Source organism: Mastomys coucha, unplaced genomic scaffold (genome assembly GCF_008632895.1).
Source record: "Mastomys coucha isolate ucsf_1 unplaced genomic scaffold, UCSF_Mcou_1 pScaffold20, whole genome shotgun sequence".
NCBI classification, from domain to species: domain Eukaryota; kingdom Metazoa; phylum Chordata; class Mammalia; order Rodentia; family Muridae; genus Mastomys; species Mastomys coucha.
This window is the reverse complement of record NW_022196903.1, coordinates 9,229,214-9,248,764: the sequence shown is the minus strand read 5'-3', so window position 1 is coordinate 9,248,764 and position 19,551 is coordinate 9,229,214. Positions and strand designations below refer to the sequence as shown.

General features: G+C 38.0%; 1 pseudogene; it reads right to left on the bottom strand.

Annotated features, from left to right (window-relative positions):
• Window positions 1-1,065: 1,065 nt before the first annotated feature.
• LOC116098479 overlaps window positions 1,066-19,551 on the bottom strand; it is a 38,323-nt pseudogene continuing 19,837 nt past the window's right edge.

Below are 19,551 nucleotides of genomic sequence, written 5' to 3'. Positions count from 1 at the left end.
TCTGCAAAGGAGAATTTTGTAATCATGATTCCAAGGCAAAATGGCTAAAGTTAGGATAGGGAAATACCAAGACAAACACGGTTGCACCGTGGATTGAGGAGTGAGCTCAAGAACTCAGCGGGCTGGTTCTGCCTTGACGCCCAAGGAGGCTGTGGGATCCTGGAGTGAGCTCAAGGACTTGGGCTGGCTCTGCCTTGACTCCCAAGGAGGCCGTGGGACCTTGCATGGCAGTGCCTGAACCTCCAGTAGGAACAAGCTGCTCTGGCAGCATTTGCAGACAGTGCTTGCTGGTGGTCAGCATGTGCCTCGAGATGATCTCATACAGCAGAGAAGAGAAAGGAAGGCTTGTCCACATGATCCACAACTCCTTGGCAGTGCCCAGTGGATTTGTGGGCAAAGATCACACTAGTACCTCTGCCATCAACAGAAGAGCAGCATGAGTCTTTCGGATGAGAGCTAGGTCAGTGGATCGGGGTCTTTGCCCTAGTACCATATGTAAGGTGCACTATGAATAAAGGATGTGGAACGCCACTTGTGCCGGCCAAGGGCGGTGGAGAAGCCTCCGGCACCTGCAAGGCGGAGGCCGTTCCTTCTGCCACACTGTTGGCTGTTCACACAGACTCTCATTATTGACTTCTTTAGCTATAGAATTTTCAGCTATAGAGAGAAGAAATACTTGGTGGGCTTGGCAGGTGACACATCACCACAGCACAGGCATGGCTGGTACTCAGTGTATATAAGCTCTGTAACAGTACATGGCTGGTTTTCCCCTTCATTCTGATGAACTTGGGAAAATCAAATTCTCTTTACAACACATACCAAACTGGCTCATGGGGCTTCAAAAGAAGCAAGCAGCTGCTTATGGCCAATGGAGAAATGCTTGTCTTTGTCCTGTCGGCTTCCTGGTGCACTACGGAGGAATATCCACTTACAATCACATTTCAGAGACTTGACTAGGACATATTAATGAGTTCTACAAACTTCTTGGAAGTTCTTTCAAGAGCGCGAGAGGAAAGCCACAGCGTTGTACAGAGAACTCTGCCATTTCAGGTTCCCAGCGCAGGCCTACTTTGCTGCTTTCATGTAGGAAGGTATGGTACCCCCTGGTTGTCAGGCCCTCAAAGCGCTTGTATGTGTAATTGATGAAGACCCAGTCTTTGTTCTTTTAGTCGATCTCAGGATGATTGCTTGTGGTCACTGTGGGCTTAAGAGTATCAGACTCTGGAAATTCATCGAAGTTTGAGGTATCATCAATGTTCTTGATTTCGATAGATATGGCAACTGGTCTTTCCCTGATATGTTCCCAGGCAACACCTTCAAAGAAAGGATTGTTTTTTATTTCCTCAACTCCAGGGGCTCCGTCCGATTCTATGTTCCCATTCACAGCAGAACCTCAGAATCAGGCCCTTGGCTTTCTCGGAGACAGGAACTTCTTGGGGAAAGGTCAAGGTTTCCTTCCAGTTTGTCACCTTCTTGTATGTCTCTTGTGGGGTCTCGGAGCAGAACGGTGGGTAACCGATGAGCATCTCATACATGATTACCCCCAGTGACCACCAATCGCAGAGCTTGTTGTACCCCGTCTGCATAAACACTTCTGGAGCAATGTAGTCAGGAGTGCCCACTGTAGAGAAGGCAAGCTGGTGTCTGTTTCTTTTCCAGGTCTCTGCTTTCCTTTTGGAATTCATGTTTTGAAAGGTGAAATCACTGGCAGGCTGTGGTTCAGGTTCCTATAAAATTCTGTCCTGTGTGCTTTTTTCAGGCCTGTGCAGAGGCCGAAGTCGGAAAGTTTCACACGGCCCTTGCTGTCTAAGAGAAGGTTGTCTGGTTTGATGTCTCTGTGGATGAAGCCCAGCTGGTGGACGGAGTCTATGGCTAATACTGTCTCTGCTATGTAAAACTGAGTCTCCTGTCCGAGTATCTTTTTTCATCAATAAAGTCATCATGTCTCCTCCAGGCAGGAACTCCATGATTAGGTAGAGGTTTAGCTTATCCTGAAAACTATAGAACATTTTCACAACCCACAAACTGTCTGCCTCCACTACAATGTCACGCTCCGCACGGATGTGGCCAACCTGCTCCTTCTCGAGCATGTCTGCTTTGCGCAGGATCTTCATTGCGTACACATACCCTGTGTCTTTCTTCTGAACAAGCCGCACCTCACCAAATGCTCCTCGGCCTATGACTTTTAAAGATTCAAAATCTTCCAGTCCAAGCCTTGTTCTCTTTAATCGAAGAAACTCTGTTTCCTTCCAAGCGTGTGCGGATCTTCTGAGTCGTTTCTAATGTTTATACAAAGAAAAGGAAGGAGAGCTGAAATTCTGAAACCAAGTCCTATCTGTCCTGGCAGCTGGAAGCAGAGCCACACTAGTCTGTGTAGAATCTTCCCGTGCGACAGCACCACACAAGCATCCTCTAGTGGTTCCTTCTCCCCTCTCAGGCCATCAGATGTAACATGCAAACCACACTGAAGGGGGTGTGGGGCTCCTAAGAACTCCGACTCAACTGCTCAACAGTCCACGGTTCTAGCATTATTGATTCTCTCTCCAGAAAATCTGGGTCAGGTAAAGAACACTCAGTGGAGAAAATAAAGCATAAAAGAAGTGGATTTTTTTTTCTTTTTCTTTCCTTTTTCTTTTCTTTCTCTTTTTTTTTTTTTTTTTTTTTTTTAAACCAACAAGCTGGTGAGCAGCATTAGGCCCGGCCCAACCATCAATACCTTGTTTCTGATCTGTAAACTCTACCACTATAATGAGTTCTGCCTCTCCCCGAGTTTAGACTGGAGTTGAGGAAGGCTTAGGCTCTGAAGCTGTGTTGTCTTCTTTTCATTGGCACCCTCCACAATCCCAACATTAGAAAAATGAGGCTCCAAAACCTGTTCCCAGTGTCTCCTAGCCTTCTTGAGCCTTATTATGTTCCCCTTCGAAGATTGAAGCAATCCTAGGACCTGCAGTCGCCCATCCCTTCTGCTCACTGCATACTTGAACACGGAGCAGTACTTGCTCCTTCCTTCCCAAATGTTCTTTCTATGTTCTCTAAGATTCTGTAAATCTCATTGTGTATTTAACACCCCCGAGCATTTTATTAATTTTTATTATAAATGAAGCCAAGCTATTTCTCAGACATTTCTTCTTCTGCAATCTTTTAAAAACAAAAACACCACAACAAAAACAAACAAAAAAGAATACCTTTTTATATACCATTTACACAAAAATTGGAAAGTGAAATATCTTGCATGCTTTCCTTTATGGTCTCAAATCATTGCCCCTTCCTTTCTTCAGCTCTGGACCACAATCTCAAAGATCCCATTTTGACTCCAGTCTTCTATGCCTCCAAGTTCTATTCTATTAGTAACCTCATCGACTGTCACAATTTTCCACTTCCATCTACTCTCTGTTGCTGATGCAGCCATTTTCTATTTTCACTTACCTTTTTTTTTTTTTTATCAACCTTAAACACTATGCTCAATTACTGATATTTGATTCTTTGATGTTCTCTCCTTCTGTATACTATACCTAAAAAAAATCTCTGGTTAAATTTGAATATCTCTGTGTTTAGATTAGGTAGGGAATTTTTTTTATACTCAGCAGCATAAATGTCAGGTGGGCAAACAATAATTCCAGGAATATCTACTAAGCTTCTTTAATAAACTTGCTTTTGCCCACTATTAAATATTTCATAGCCTACCCCTTCTAACCATCCCTTCTTTTCTCCTTCCCATTTTTCTTAATAGTGGTAACCTTGAGTCATTCTTTCTGAGAAGGAAGGAACCATTAGACACAAACTCCCTCACTTGTCACCTCTATAACTTAGTCTCTCCATGTCAATACCTGTCTCTTCATCTCTTCTTCTGCTACAGTATATGTGTCTTGTGCTCAAAACCTATTCTGCCTTTATCTTGGAAACCCAACTCATTACTGGTGAGTAACACAGGCAATTCCTAACATATTAAGAAATGTAAAAACATTAGCAGGCTCATGATTTCTAAGTGCCCAAAGGAGTCACTGTTTTGTTTAATCTCAAATCTGTACTTCCCTAAAGTATCAGATATGAATACTATTTTTATTTACCCCTAGACATAATCCATGTGTACCAGGCAGGTGGTGAGCCTGGAATTTACTCATTTACTAATTTTTTATCCAAAGGCTAGATATTCATTTTGCATAGTAATCATCAAACAAATCCAGTGTCTCCCATGACCCAAGAACCAAGACATTCATCTTCTGTGCCATACAGAGGATGATGTACAATGTCCATGCTTTTGGTTTTCAGTAAGTGAATATATCAGACAGGATCAAACAAAAGTAAAAGAGCAACTAAAAAGTATTAGATATATAGAAGCAGCAGGTTGATAGGAAAGCATCATTAAGTCAGGCACTTACAAGATCCATCAGGCATGACTGGAAAAGCCTGACTAGGAGATCAAACAAAAAGAACATCATCAAATCAATCATTGCCAACACTCAGCATGAAGTTATCATGCTTGGGTTTCTCACTAAGATATTTCCTAGCAGAGCAGCATTCTCTTTATGGCTTTTCATCCTCCCAGCGGGCATTTTTATTCCATATAATAAACAGGAGTAACCTCTGTTGAATGTAGTTTACCTTCTAGCTGTTCTCTGGTCAAGGATGCTACAATTTAAACCTTTTGCTGTTTTGTTTTCCCTTTTCCTGTCAGAGAGGTAGGGGGCCATTGTTCCCCCAGGGAAGAATTTCAGAGGACACTTTAACTAAACATGCTGGTGTCTGAAATAAGGGGTCTCTTGTTTTCAGAGTCAGCTTTCAACAAGCACAGATAGCACATAGCAATTTACCAACATAATTTGTATTATACCTCTTTTGAAGGATCATAAATGGACTTCAACAATACTCTGCTCTATATTCAAGTTGATATGGCCAGGGTATCTGTATTCCCTGAAAATTCCTATTTTTAAACCGAATCTTAAAGATGATAATATTAAAAGGAAATACTTAGATGTTAAGGATGAGACCCTCATTAATGAACTATGAGAATAAAACTTGCATTAGTTTTAAGAGAGTTTATGATATGTTGTTACACGTGTCTGGATAGATTAAGACACAGATACATTATTTTAATTCACTCTCTTATTTTTCTAGTACTTATTAAAATCAGAAGTTTAAGAGTCAATGAGGATATTAGAGATTCTTTGTTCAACATCATTTTACAGGCTCAGCAAAGCAGAAGGATTAGGTCAAAGTTTCAGGTTCAATCCTGTGATCAGAGATCAGAATGTTAGATGCATGGTCTCTAAGACAGATGTTGTTTGTGATTATGAGCTCCTTGTTGAACAGAGCAGATATGACCTCATTCCCTGGCTGCTATTCCACACCAGGATCTTCCATGCTTCCTATCACTCAAGAATCTCTCTTTGTTTCACAGAGGCAATCCTCTGTCATCTGGTAGCTGAACTACATACAGTTTAAGTTACACATCACATAACTTTATGTGAATCTTTAAAATGTAGACAAACATATTTAAATGGATGGCCTATCACATTATACAGCAGCACCAAATCCTTAACAAATTTTAAATCTCTAATGCGTGTGGTTTTAGTTTTCTTTAGCAAAAACATTGTCAAAAACTCTAGTTTAAGAATAAGAGCTCCATACAAATGGGAAATATAAGACTATGAATGCTCTGCAGTGTTTGCCTCTACCCATGACAACTGGGAGGGAGGGGGCATTTGCATGATCTCCCATCCCCTATTTTTCTTGAATGATGAATTTTTCAGTCTACTGAACTATTCACTATTGAGCTAATGAGTCTAATTACATGAAAGAGCAATAGGGCTTTGTTGTTTATGCTGATGACATTTCCAGTGATAAGTTTAAGTAATTCACACATTATAAAATCTATTAGTTCAGAGTGTACAATTTTATGGTAATATTTTGAGGAGGTTAGTTTTTTGTTTTTGTTTTTGTTTTTTGTTTTTGTTTTTGTTTTGTTTTGGAGATGGAAACTTTGTGTTCAGGCTGGCCTCAAGCTCACAACCATCCTCCTACCTCAGCTTCCTATGTGCAAAGATTACAAGCATGTACCATTCTACTTTGCTTTTGAACAGATTTGATGAATGTCGAGTAGAGTGATACTATAGGGAAAAGAACAGATTTGATGGATGTAGAGTAGAGTGGTACTATAGGGAAATTCAGCACTGCTGGCCACAGGGTTTTAGGCGATGGTAGTGCTGTGTTTGTGCCTTGTCTGATTCGGTAGCCACTGACCACATGGGCTACAGACTGCTTGAAATGTGACTTCTGGATTAAGAAACTAAGTAAATAACTTCATTTAATTTTATAATTACAACTTTAATGATTGAAAACGTAATCTAAACAGGTATGAGGAATGGACTTTGAACATTTTGTCACCACAGCAAGTGGATGTTATCATAACTGTGCAGCGCTACTCTGGCCCCCTCTGCGGCCACCAACCTGCTTTCCACTCTGGCAAAGAGAAGTGGCGCGAGATGCAGGCAGACCCACCAGTAGGTAGATTCTAGCTGAGTGGATGTGTAACTGCTTCCACAATTACACATTGAATTTGGATAAGTTTTGATTTATGTTTTCATGCTTTCTATCCTTCCTTACAAGTTCTTACCTGTCGGACACCACAAAGGTCTTTTAAGTTTTCTTTCAGAAGTCATAGTTTTAGCTCTTAAATTTGGCCCTACTAGAATAAAATCTTTGTATAAGGATATCAAATACCTTTACCAGTTATTTTTAAAAGACACCTTTTTACTTGATACCCTGTCTTCCTGCTGGAGGTGGGCTCTATAAGTTCCCTTTCCCTATTGTGGGGGAATTCCATCTAAAGTCCCTCTCTTTGATTACTGAAAGTATTTTCCCTCCCAGGTCTCTGGTACATTCTAGAGGGTCCCCTCAATCTCCTATTTCCTGAGGTTGTCGGATTCCATTCTTTCTTCTGGCCCTTAGGGTTTCAGTCCTTTTCCCTCACCCAATACCAGAACAGGTTCTCCTCTCTCCTGCCCCCATCCACGTTCCCTCCCTCCTTCTCCACTTGTGATTACATCTCTGACCCATAATTGATCCTGTCTGAAAGAATTACAGGGATGGAAATGGGGAGGAGCCTGAGGAAAAGAAGGTCCAGTGACAGGCCCAAAGTGGGATCCAGCTCAAGGGGAGGCCCCAAGGCCTGACACTATTACTGAGGCTATGAAGTGCTCACAAAAAGGGACCTAGCACGACCTCCCTCTGAAAGACCCAAGAAGCAGCTGGAAGAGTCAGATACAGATATTTGCACCCAACCCATGGACAGAAGCAGCTGACCTCTGTTGTTGAATTAGGGAAAGCTGAAAGTGGCTGAGGAGAAAGGCGATCCTGAAGGAGGACCAGCAGTCTCAATTAATCTGGACTCTGGAGATTTCTCAAACACTGGACCACCAAACAGACAGCATATACCAGCTGATATGAGGCCCCCAACACACATACAGTAGAGGACTTCTGGGTCTGTGTTCATTCAGAGATGATGCACCTAATGCTCAAGAGACTGGAGGCCCCAGGGTATTTAGAAGTCAGGTGAGGTTGTGTGTGGGGGTATCCACGTGGAGACGGTGGGGGGAGGTGAGGGGGTAGAGGGGTGGGGAGGATGTGTGGGATGTGGGGCATTCAGATTGTGGATGGGGGACTGGGAATGGATTATGGAGTGTAAAAAATAAATTAATTTTTAAAAAGACACCTTTTTATCCTTTACTGGAGTAAATTAGTATGCTTGCCCAAAATAATTTTGCTTGAAACACATGGCAATTTTTGAACTCTCCATTTTATATCTGTCCTCACACCAAAATAAGCTTTCTTGTTTTTTAAATCAGTTGCTACTAGTCCTCTAAGTTGCTATTTAGGTTTTTTTTTTTAACAAGATACAGATATTTTTCAGTTCAATTTTAGAATCTTGTCAATTTCTATTAGAGAAAAATCACACTGGGATATTTAATTGAGTTTTTTTTTAAACTCTATAAAGAAGTTTGAGGTTAGTGGATATTTTAATTATACTGTACCATAAGATCCATGATTATCTCTACTAATTTTGATTATATAAATTTTTCTCAGTAGTGTTTTAAATTTTTTCTCAGCCTCAGTTGCTATTCTGTATATTTACTCCCTGTATAGTTAGAGGCAAAACTCTTATGTCTTTCATTTGCTTTCTAGTATTTCACATATTTTTCTCAGTGTTAGAAATGGACCTAGTAGAGTTTTGTATGCTAGGCAAGCATTCTAACACTGAATGATGCTCTCTACCATTTCAGAATCTTAATTTAAACAGTATTTAAATTTAATATTTAAAATTTATTTGACATTGTACTGGAAGTATATGTAGGAAATTTGTAAGAGCACATCACCTCTTCATGATTCCTTAAACTCCATGCAAATAGATGTCAATCTTGAACCTAAAACAAAAGTTTAGAAATCTATTTTTGTCAATATTGTATCAGAATTTTCAGAATTTTATTATCTAACCAAATCACAAGATGTACAATATGGGGATATCTTACTTTTCATCTGCTATAATCTGAAATGTTAGGGGACAAAGTTGATAGCCAGCCCTAGTTCCTATAAAGGGACTTATATTTGCACATTACACAGGTAAGAATTCACTGACCAAGAAACTCAAAGCTGCAGTAATGCTTTTAAAGATATTATGATCCTGTCTGCCAATGTACTCCTCAAAATGTAATAAGGCAAATTAGGACTAATGAATTTAGCATATCTGCAGGATATAAAAGGCAGCTTGCAAAATCTCCCTTATCTTTCACAGCACAAAAATGTTAAACATTATTAACTTTTTAGATGTAAGATCTAAAATTATTAAATTACTTGGGGAAATATGAACTTTGTTAAGTATGTTAAGACATTGGAATAGGCAGGAATATTTTGTACAAAGACCCAAAAGCATAGGAAGCAAAGCAAAATAAATGAGATTTCACCACATTAAGAAGCTTCCCCACAACAAAGAAAGCAATCAAGAGTGTGAAGTGATGCCATGCAAAAATGAGAGAAGTTGTTTGCACATGGCACCTCTGAGAAGTGGCTAATAAGAACAACATACAAGGAATTAAAAAAACTCAGTAGCAAACAAACTCCAATTTTTAAAAGAAGAAAAGATCTAAAATGACGTTCAAGGGAAGACACTCAAATGGTTAATAATTATGTGATAAAACATTCAAATCACTAATTATCAAAGAAATGCAAATTAAGACCACAATAAGATAGTATATCCCTGGAATTAAACAAACAAACAACAAACGGAACAGAGCAAGTGCAGTCTTTTCACAGTTATAGTAATGTAAATTAGTACCTGCTTATGGAAAACAGTGTGGAAATTTCATAACATGGCCTAGATAGGTTCTATAATCAGAAAATGAAAAAATCATTCCACTGAAGAGATATTTTTGCACTCATGCTCACTGTAGCAGGACTCAAGATGGCCAAAAATGAAAGAACCCAACTGTGTATCAATGATCAGAATAGACAAAAAATGATGCTTATGCAGAATCCTTGTAATGCATACAAGAGTAAAATGGTGTCATGTAATACAACATCCATGGACCCAGCAGCATATAAGGAACTTGAGGAAAAATATTTTCTGTTGCATACAAGAAACACACCTCAGGAATAAAGGAATAAACATTACCTCAGAATAAAGGGCTGGAAAAAAAAGCTTCCCAAGCAAATGTACCCAAGAAGTAAGCTGGAATAGCCATTCTAATATCTAATAACATAGACTTTCAAACAAAATTAATCAAAAAAGATAGGGAAGGACACTTCATATTCATCAGAGGAAAAATCTACCAAGATGATATCTCATTTTTGAATATCTTTGCCCCAAACATAAGGACACACACATATGTAAAAGAAACATTGCTGAAGCTCAAATAGCACACTGAACCCCACATATTAATAGTGGGAGACTTTAATATTCCACTTTTGCCAAGTGACATGTCATTCAAACAAAAACTAAACATAAAAATAATGAAACTACTAACCAATATTATGGATCAAATGGAACTAACAGACATCTAAAGTATATTTCACCCAAGCACAAATAATATACTTTCTTAGCATCTCATGGATCATTCTCCAAAGCATATAACCTCAACAGAAACAAGAAAATTGAAATAAAACTTTGTATCTTATTAGGCCATCATGGATTAAAAGTTGGACTTCAACAAAAGCAGAAACAGCAGAAAGTCTACAGACTCATGGGAACTGAAGAATTCTTTACTCAATGATCTCTGGGTCAGGGAAAAATAAAGACTTTCTAGAACTCAATGAAAATGAAGGCATAGAATATCAAAATGTTTAGGAGACAGTGAAGGAAGTACAAAGGAATGTTTGTAGCACTAAGTGACTCTATAAAGAAGTTAGAAATTTTTCGTTTTAACAATTTAGAAGGTCTAGGAGATAATATTCTAGGAAAAAAGAAGCAAAAAGACTGAGGAGTAAAAGGCAGGGAATAATCAAAATCAGGGCTGAAATCAATTAATTAGAAACAAAGACAACAATACAAAGAATCAATGAAACCAAAAGCTAGTTCTTTGAGAAAATAAGCAAAATAAATAAACCCATGGCCAACCTAACCAAAAGGCAGAGAGATAGTATCTAAATAAACAAAATCAGAAATGAAAAGGGAAACATAACAACAGACTGAGGAAATTTAAAGAATCATTGCATCTTACTTCAAAAGCCTTTACTCCACAAAATTTGAAAAATTTAACAAAATGATTTTTTCTAGTGCCATCTAGTACTTACCAAAGTTAAATCAAGACCAGGTAAACTAAACAGTCCCATAACCTCTAAGGAAATAGAAGCTGTTATTAATTAAAAGTCTTCCAACCAAAAAGAGCCCAGGGCCAGATGAGTTTAGTACAGAATTCTATCAGACCTTCAAAGAAGAGCTAATACCAATACTTCTCAAACTATTCCACAAATTAGAAACAGAAGGAACACTGCAAAACTCATATGAAGCCCCAGCCACCCTGATTCCTAAACCAAGTAAAGGCTTAACAACAAAAGACAATTTTATACCAATTTTTCTTATGAAAATTGATGCAAGTATATTCAATAAAGTACTCATAAACTGAATCCAGGAAGATATCAAAACAGATATCCAATATGTTCAAGTAGGTGTTATCCCAAGGATGCAGGGCTGGTTAAATATACAAAAATCCATCAACATATAAACATACTGAAAGAAAAAATCACATGATCATCTCATTATATGCTGAAAAAGCCTTTGAAAAAATCCAACACCTCTTCATTTTAAAAATCTTAGAGAGATCAGGGATATAAGGCATGTACTTAAACATAACCAAAGCAATATACAGCAAGCCAATAGCCAAAATCAAATTAAATGGAGAGAGGCTTAAAGCTATTGCATTAAAATTAGGGACAAGACAAGGTTGCCCACTCTCTCCCTATCTATTTAATATAGTACTTGAAGTTCTAGATAGAGCAGTAAGAAAACAAAAGAAGATCAAGGGGTTACAAATTGGAAATGAAGTCAATCTACTGCTATTTGCAGATGATATGGTAGTATACATAAGTGACCTGCAAAATTCTACCAGAGAACGTCTACAGCTGACAAACACCTTCAGCAAATGGATGGATACTAAACTCAAAAGACATCAGTAGCCTTCCTTTATATAAATGATAAATGGGCCAAGAAAGAAATTAGTAAAACAACATCCTTCACAATAGCCAGGAATAATAAAAAATGTCCGTGATATTCTAACCAAGCAAGTGAAGGACCTATTTGACAAGAACTTCAAGTTGCTGAAGAAAGAAATTGAGGAAGACATCAGAAGATGGAAAGATTTACCACAATCATGAATCAGTAGGATTATCATTGTGAAAATGGCTATCTTACCAAAAGCAATCTACAGATTAAATGCAATCCCCATATAATTTTCAATACGTTTTTATAGACCTAGAAAGAGCAATTCTCAACTTCATATGGAAAAATAAAAAAACTAGGATAGCCCAAACAATCCTGAGCAATAAAAGAACTTTAGGAAGAATTACTTTCTCTGACCTCAAGCTGTACTACATAGCAAAATGATAAAAACTGCATGGTATTCATACAGAAACTGACATACTGATCAATGGAATCAAGCCAAAGACCCAGAAACAAACCAACTACACATAGTTCTATCTGAAGACCCACCTATATTCCTGGGCCTCACTCTACCACAGAAACACAGCTCAATTATATTCATTGTGGCTTTATTCATTATACCCCAAAACTGGAAATAACCTAAATGTTCCTTAACTGAAGAAAGGATAAAGAAAATATGATACATCCACACAATGGAATACTATTCAGCTATTAAAAACAAAGACATCATGAATTTTGCAGGCAAATGGATGAAACTTGAGAATATCATCCTGAGTAAGGTGACACAGACTCAAAAAGACATACATGATATGTACTCACTTATAAGTAAAAATTAACCCTAAAATATAGACTATCCATGCTACACTTCACTGTTGAGGTTTAGTTTTGCAGTCTATTGAAATGCTAAATGTAGGGCTCCAAGACCTGGAGTCTGCATGCAGATCTATGATCTTGCCCCAATGTTATTTTAAATTTGTAAATAAGGATGTCAACAGCCAATTTAGGTCTCCTGGCCTTTCCTTCCTGGGTTTAGAGGAGAACCATGAAGAGAGAACCAGGTTCAGGAAGAGAAGAGAGAAGCAACATTGTGTTAGGTGAGCCATAAAAGCTCGGCCCTGAGCACTGGTCAATTGGAGTTAAGAGCAGCCCAAATGAAACATAGTAATTAATACTCAGGGTTGTCAATAGGAAAGTAGATTCTAATAGCATCAAAGGTACATACACGTATCCAGTTCTTGTGCTGTTTAAGGCTTATTATAAATATAGCGACTGTGAGTGTGTGTGTGTGTGTGTGTGTGTGTGTGTGTGTGTGTGTGTGTTTTATCAGGAGTCAAAGGTTGGGTAGAAACCCCAGGTTGGGATTAAATAATTTCTAAAACACTCCACAGACCCAAAGAATCTAAATACGAAGGAAGGAAGGCTCAAGTGAGGATGCTTGAATCTCACTTAGAAGATGGAATAAAATAGTTATAGGAGGCATGAGGGAACTGGGTAGGAGAGAGAATAGGGGGAGGAATGGGGATTTCAGGATCAAGTGTGTGGAGAGACAAGCAGAGACAGCCATATGGCCCTGAGAATAAATAGAAATCTACAGACCTATATGTGGTGGGGAGGAGGGCATTTTGAGGATCTGTCAGAGACCTGCGATAGGGGAGGTTACCAAGAACCAATAGGGGTGACCTTAGCTGAGACTCAAAGCAGTAGGGATATGGAACTTGAAGAAGCTACCTCCTGTAGCCAGACAGGAATCCCAGTGGAGCAAAATAGGAACACCAACATATCCTTAAAACTTTCAACACATAATTTATTGTGTCTACAAGAAATGCAGGGTTAAGGGGAAGGAGCAGAGACAGAGGGAATAGGCAAACAATAACTGGCTCAACTAGAGACTCATACCATGGACAAGCACCAATTCATGATACTACTAATAATACTTTGTTATGCTTGCACATAGGAGCCTAGCATGGCTGTCCTCTGAGAGGCTCTGCCCAGCAGCTGACTCAGGTAGATACAGAGAGCCAAAGCAAAACAATGAATGGAGCTTGGAGACTCTTATATAAGAGTTGGGGGAAGAGTTGAGGGCCCAGAAGGGGACAGGAACTCCAGAGGAAATCAACTAACCTAGACCGTAGGAGCTCTCAGAGTCTGAACCACCAACCAAAAAGTCTTCACGGGCTGGACCTAGGCCCCCAGCACATATGTAGCACATGTGAATCTCAATCTTCTCATGGGTTCTGAACAACTGGAGTGGGATTATCCCTAAAATTATTGCCTGTCTATGGAAACCATTCTCCTTACTCAGCTGTCTTGTTTCATCTTGGTGGGAGAAGAAGTGCATAGCCCTCCAGAGAATTGATGTGCCAGGATAGGGAGACACCCAGTTGGGCCTCCATTCTCTCAGAGGAGAAGGGGAGGGGCATTGAGGAGAAGAACTTTTGGAGTGGGAACTGGAAGCATGGACAGCAATATGAATATAAAGTGAAGAAAGGAAAGAAAGAAGGAAGGAAGGAAGGAAGGGAGGGAAGAGGGAAGGAAGGAAGAAAGAAAAAGTTGAAGAGACAGGATACTGGATGGGCTAGGAGGAAGAGAAGGGGAAATGATATAATTATATATTAATGAAAATCAACACATCCTTAAAAAAAAGAAAAAAAATAATGTAAGTAAAAGAGAAGGTTTACATGGTATTACTTGTATTTGCCATCTACACCTGTTAGTTGCACAGAAATTGTTGCTGTGGATGTGTGGTTTAGTGGTTAAACGGCTTGCTGTGCAAGCATAAGGACTTAAGTTTGGATCCCAGGTCTTTTGTAAAGTTGGTTATAGCATTACATCTGTAATCACAGCTATCCTGTCCTGAGATGGATGTGAAGACTGGACCATCCCTAGCTATCCTGGCACACAAAGCAGAGAGATAACAAGATCTTGTCTCAAACAGGATGCATAGTGAGGGCCAATGACCTCCACATATGTACTGTAGAACTTATGCACCTTCACTCATATATACAGAAACATGTACACACACATTTACACACGTTACACACACACACACACACACACACACACATACACACACACACACACAAAGATGAACAACAGACATTGAGAGTATTGGCAGTTACCAGAGGCTAGGGGTATATAAAAGTGGGGTAAAATTTGACAAATGAGTATGAAATCATAGTTAAGAGAAGATAAGTTACAGTTTCAACAGTATGTAACAGCAATGTACCGAATACTTAAGAAAAGTGGAAGAAAGGATTTTGAATGATTTCATCATAAAAATTGTTTGAGGAGTTATATTTAAGTATCATATAATGAAAACAAGTATTAAACTGTCACATGATACCCACTAATATGCACAATTTTATGTATCAATTAAAACTTTTCAGACATTTCTTATTTATTTTTAATGAACAATCCCCAATTAAATAAAACCTGTATATAAACATCAAAACCAATGAAACAGTAAAGAATAAGGTTAATAATAGAGCTGCAAAGTTTATTATTTGAAAAGAAACAAACATCACTGAAAGAAATTCAAGAAGACCCCAGTAGTGAAGAATGTTCCATATTCATAGGACATTGTTAACACTGTTCTAATGACATTCCTCTTTAAGTTGATCTTCAGACAGAGTACCTAGAATTCCACTTGACTTTTTGGTATAATTTTACAATGAGATCTTAAAAATCCTATAGAATTACAAGGGGTCAGAAGAGTCAAAGTATTGTGAAAAAGAACATTCTTAATGAATATAAAACTATAAAATAATAGCAGTCAAGGCAACACAGTACCAGTACAGTATGGCTACCTAGGTTGAGTATAGGAAAAAGTCACCAGTTTATCTTCAGGTGAGATGCTTACTCAGAGGAAAAGGATGAAAAATGCTGAGATGGATGGTAGAAAGAACTTGAACCCGGAAACCACTTAAAACTTAGTCTAAGCTAGACCAAAACTGTAAGTGCAAGAGGTAAAGACATAAAACTCTTAAAAGAAACTGGGACAAAATGGCCATTAAACATATGTTGTAGTTCTTTAGATATCGTGCGCGTGCGCGCGCGCACACACACACACACACACACACACACACACACACACACACAAGAAACAAAAACAAAAACAAAACTAAATAAACTGGGCTTTACTAAAGTTGAACAGATGCTTTAAAACACTGCATCATGAAGATGAAAGGTCTATCTTCAAAATGAAAGAAAATATCTGCAATCCATATCTCTAAGACGTACATATAACACAAAAGAAGACTAACCATTTAATGGTAAGACTATTAATCCAATAAAGAGAGAACAAAAGATTTGTAAAGACATTTCCCCAAGGAAGAAAGTTACACAAGTCATTCGGAAGTAGAAAATTAAAACCAGGAAATACTGTTTAATAACTGCTCTGATGACTAGACTAAAACACACTGTAGGATCTCTCTAACAATGTTGCAGTAGGGAATAAGAATCACTTAGCAAACAGCATGGCCATTACTCAGGTAATGTTATTATGTGTCTAATAGATGAAAATAATGCATGTGCACACAAAAAAAAACTTGTTCATGTTCATAGCAGCACAGCCAAAGGCTAAAAAAAGAAAAGTGTCTATCAAGGGATAAAAAGATTGATATGTTTACCCAAGAAGACATTGCTGGGCTGTACAAAGAATTGAGTTTTACAATGGCTCTGAACCTTAAAATCACTATGCTAAATATGTTTGATTGGTAGAATCCAGTGGGAAAAGATTATGTAATGTGCTATTTGTTCCTGTAAAATATCCACAATAAGGAAATCTAAAAGGGATGCAGGGGATTGGCAGATCAGTGGTTGTTTGGGTCAGGGATGGAGCTGGGTGAGAGGGAATGTAGATAGGATGGCTTTAGCTAATGGCACAGGCATTCCTTTGTAGATAACAAACACTTTCATGTTCTGGGCTGGAAACATAATTCAATGCCAAGGTGCCTTTCTAGCATGTTCAAGGCCCAGGGGTTCATGCAGTACCACAGGACAAACAAACAAACTTCTTGAAATATTGATGTTTTTAAAACTGACCATGATAATAGCTTTGTTTATCTGTGAATATGCTATAAAGCTACTGCTTTGCTCACATTCATTGGGAGCCTGGTGAACTGTATGCCACTAAAACTAACAAAAGCTTTCATTTAATTAAATAACTTGTAGGTTATTTAATTTTATTAATTTTATTTTAAAGTCTGAAAATACAAAAGATAAAAATTGTAATGTTTTTGGAAACAGATATAGTACATGTCAAAATAATATGATCAGGTCCCTAGCCTCACAGAGACTTGATGTGTGAGGGTCAGAAGACATCCAGGTTTTCCCATCCACTCAGAAGTGAAGGGGAGGGGAGAGAGGGGCAGTGAGTGGATGAGTGGGATGTAAAGTGAAAAGGTAAAAAAAATATATAATCAGGCAAATATATATTTCAAGATAATAAATGGCTTGAAGAAAGACAAAAAAAGTGTGGCTAAGATTGGGAAAAGAGTCTTCAAATGCATCTACAATATTATATCGCATTACAAAAGGAAAACCAGAATAGCAAGGCATATTTTTCAAGAAACTTATTAAATCACTCTTGCTGGTTTTACCTAGACAATTGGCATGAGGCAATTATCCTAATGCTAAATTGGTATTGTCAAGTTAATATTAACAGAAGTGCAGTTTATGAGATTTTTTTACCTAGCATGTTTAGAAAAGACCTGGGTCTGTGGTTAACTGTGACATGTGCTTTACTGCTGCTAGTCTCCTGACCTCTGCTGTTAAGCTCTACTCAGTCCCTACCCACTCACACTGATTTTATAAAATCAAAATCAGATGTAACATAATTAAATGAGGGTTTGACGGCTAAGGAATTTAACAGACACCACCCCATACTCTGACATAGCAATCTGTGGAGATGACATGACCTAGTGGCTCAGATCTAGTTGTGAGCCTAAGATAACCTCGATGATGAACATATAAAAAATCCTGATCTACCAACTTTATGATGAAGTATTTGGTTAGTTACGTTTCATAGAAATTACTATTTTTCTTGGTGTTCAAGTAGCTTTTCCAAACCAAGTGTTAAGTGCACCCTGGACTCTTTGCCTCCTTAGTCCACAAACTTCACTGCAAGGATCTTCAGGACCTCTTTTGTCTTTACCCTAGATGGTTCCATATTCAGGTACTTCTTGCTCCTACTCATTTGCCATGAATCTAAGACTCATACAATTGTGCCATGATATAATCTATCAATATTTGTATTTCTTTTTATATTTATTATATTGCCTTAAGTGTCTTTACAATATATTTTCCAAGTTTCACTCAAAAGAAGGTGACAACATTTTGGTTATTTTTGCTGTGTTTACTTCCTAGACAAAATGCTAAGGAAAAAAATATCCAGAAGACAATCTTTGCATTTGATGAACATGGTTTAAACATTCTTTTAGAGCATTGCTAATGTGATTTGCAGAGTGATTTATTAAATGTCCATTTACATTTTTACTATTAAGTCTTGGCTACTTTGGGTAACGAGGCATATATTCTCAGTGTTAATCTGGAAATGAGAGACACACAGTTTTCTGATGTTACACAGAGCAGATCAGAGTTACCGACTATTTCTCTAGCAGCTCCATTCCCCCAAAAGAGCAATATGAGTGCAACCTTTTCTGTCAGTGAGAAAAATGGAGAAGAAATTATTTGTTAATTTTCAAAACAATAATCTCAGGTTGGATCAAACAAACAATCAATCAAACAAACAAACCAGTCTTACAGGATCTAGAATAGCAGTTCTCAACCTGTGGGTTACAACACCCTTGATATCATAAATATCAGATATGCACATCACAATTAATAATAGTAATAAAATAGCAATGAAGTAACTTTATGGTTGAGGACCATCACAAGATAAGGAACTGTAATAAAAGAGTCACAGCATTAGGAAGGTTAGAATTACTGACATAGAAAGACAAGGAACCTGATTTTTGTTTTCTCTGGTCGTATTTTTTCCAGTGGAAGGAAACTGGTTTCAATGGTGACTCTCCTCACTGTCCTCAGACTGGCCATGGAAATCTTAACTCCAGTCCTCAGTGTCCTATATCTGGAAATCTGGGTGTTGAGCTTTTCCAAGGATGTGAAGTCTTACACAAGAGACACTAGTTCCATAGAGCCTGAGTATTTCCCTTGGACAGAGTTTGAGATCTTCCTACACACACACACACACACACACACACACACATGTGCATGCACAAGATCATCTCCTGTAGGGAAACAGGGAAATAATGTATGTTCTTTCAAAGAAGTATCAACAGTAGATCCCATGGAAAATCTTTGCTCTTCCTATTCACTGGCTTATGATAATGTCTAGAGTACCAAACATGTATTCAGGGGTATTATGATGAGATAGTTTTCATGTAACTTTGCCAAGTGTAATAAGTATTTACACTTTAAACAACAACTAATAAGCCAGAAATGGATATAGTAGACATACTTAGTTCACATCAAATAACTGAGTATGGGGAAAATGAAAAATATGTGAGAGTATTTACATCAAGTATTAGTTGATCTTAAAAAATGCTTAACGATGGGCACATCAGGCCACCTCAAAATGTCATATGTCTTCTAACTTTCCTACATCTATTTGTTAATATACCTCCAGAGGAAAATATTAGAAAACTCTATCTTCTGAATTTGGGGCAGACTAGACAGCCAATCTAAATGAGAATAATCACAGAACCTTACAAGAGAATATGTCTAGCAATGTTAATAGCCCTTTGGGGAGATGCTGTAAAATTACAAAGAAAAATGCTTTATAAAAATGAAATCTCATCTGATAATGCTAGTGCTAAATCTCTTGAATAAAATATAAACTTAAAATAGAATACCATAATCTCCAGTTCATCTCTGGTCTTCAA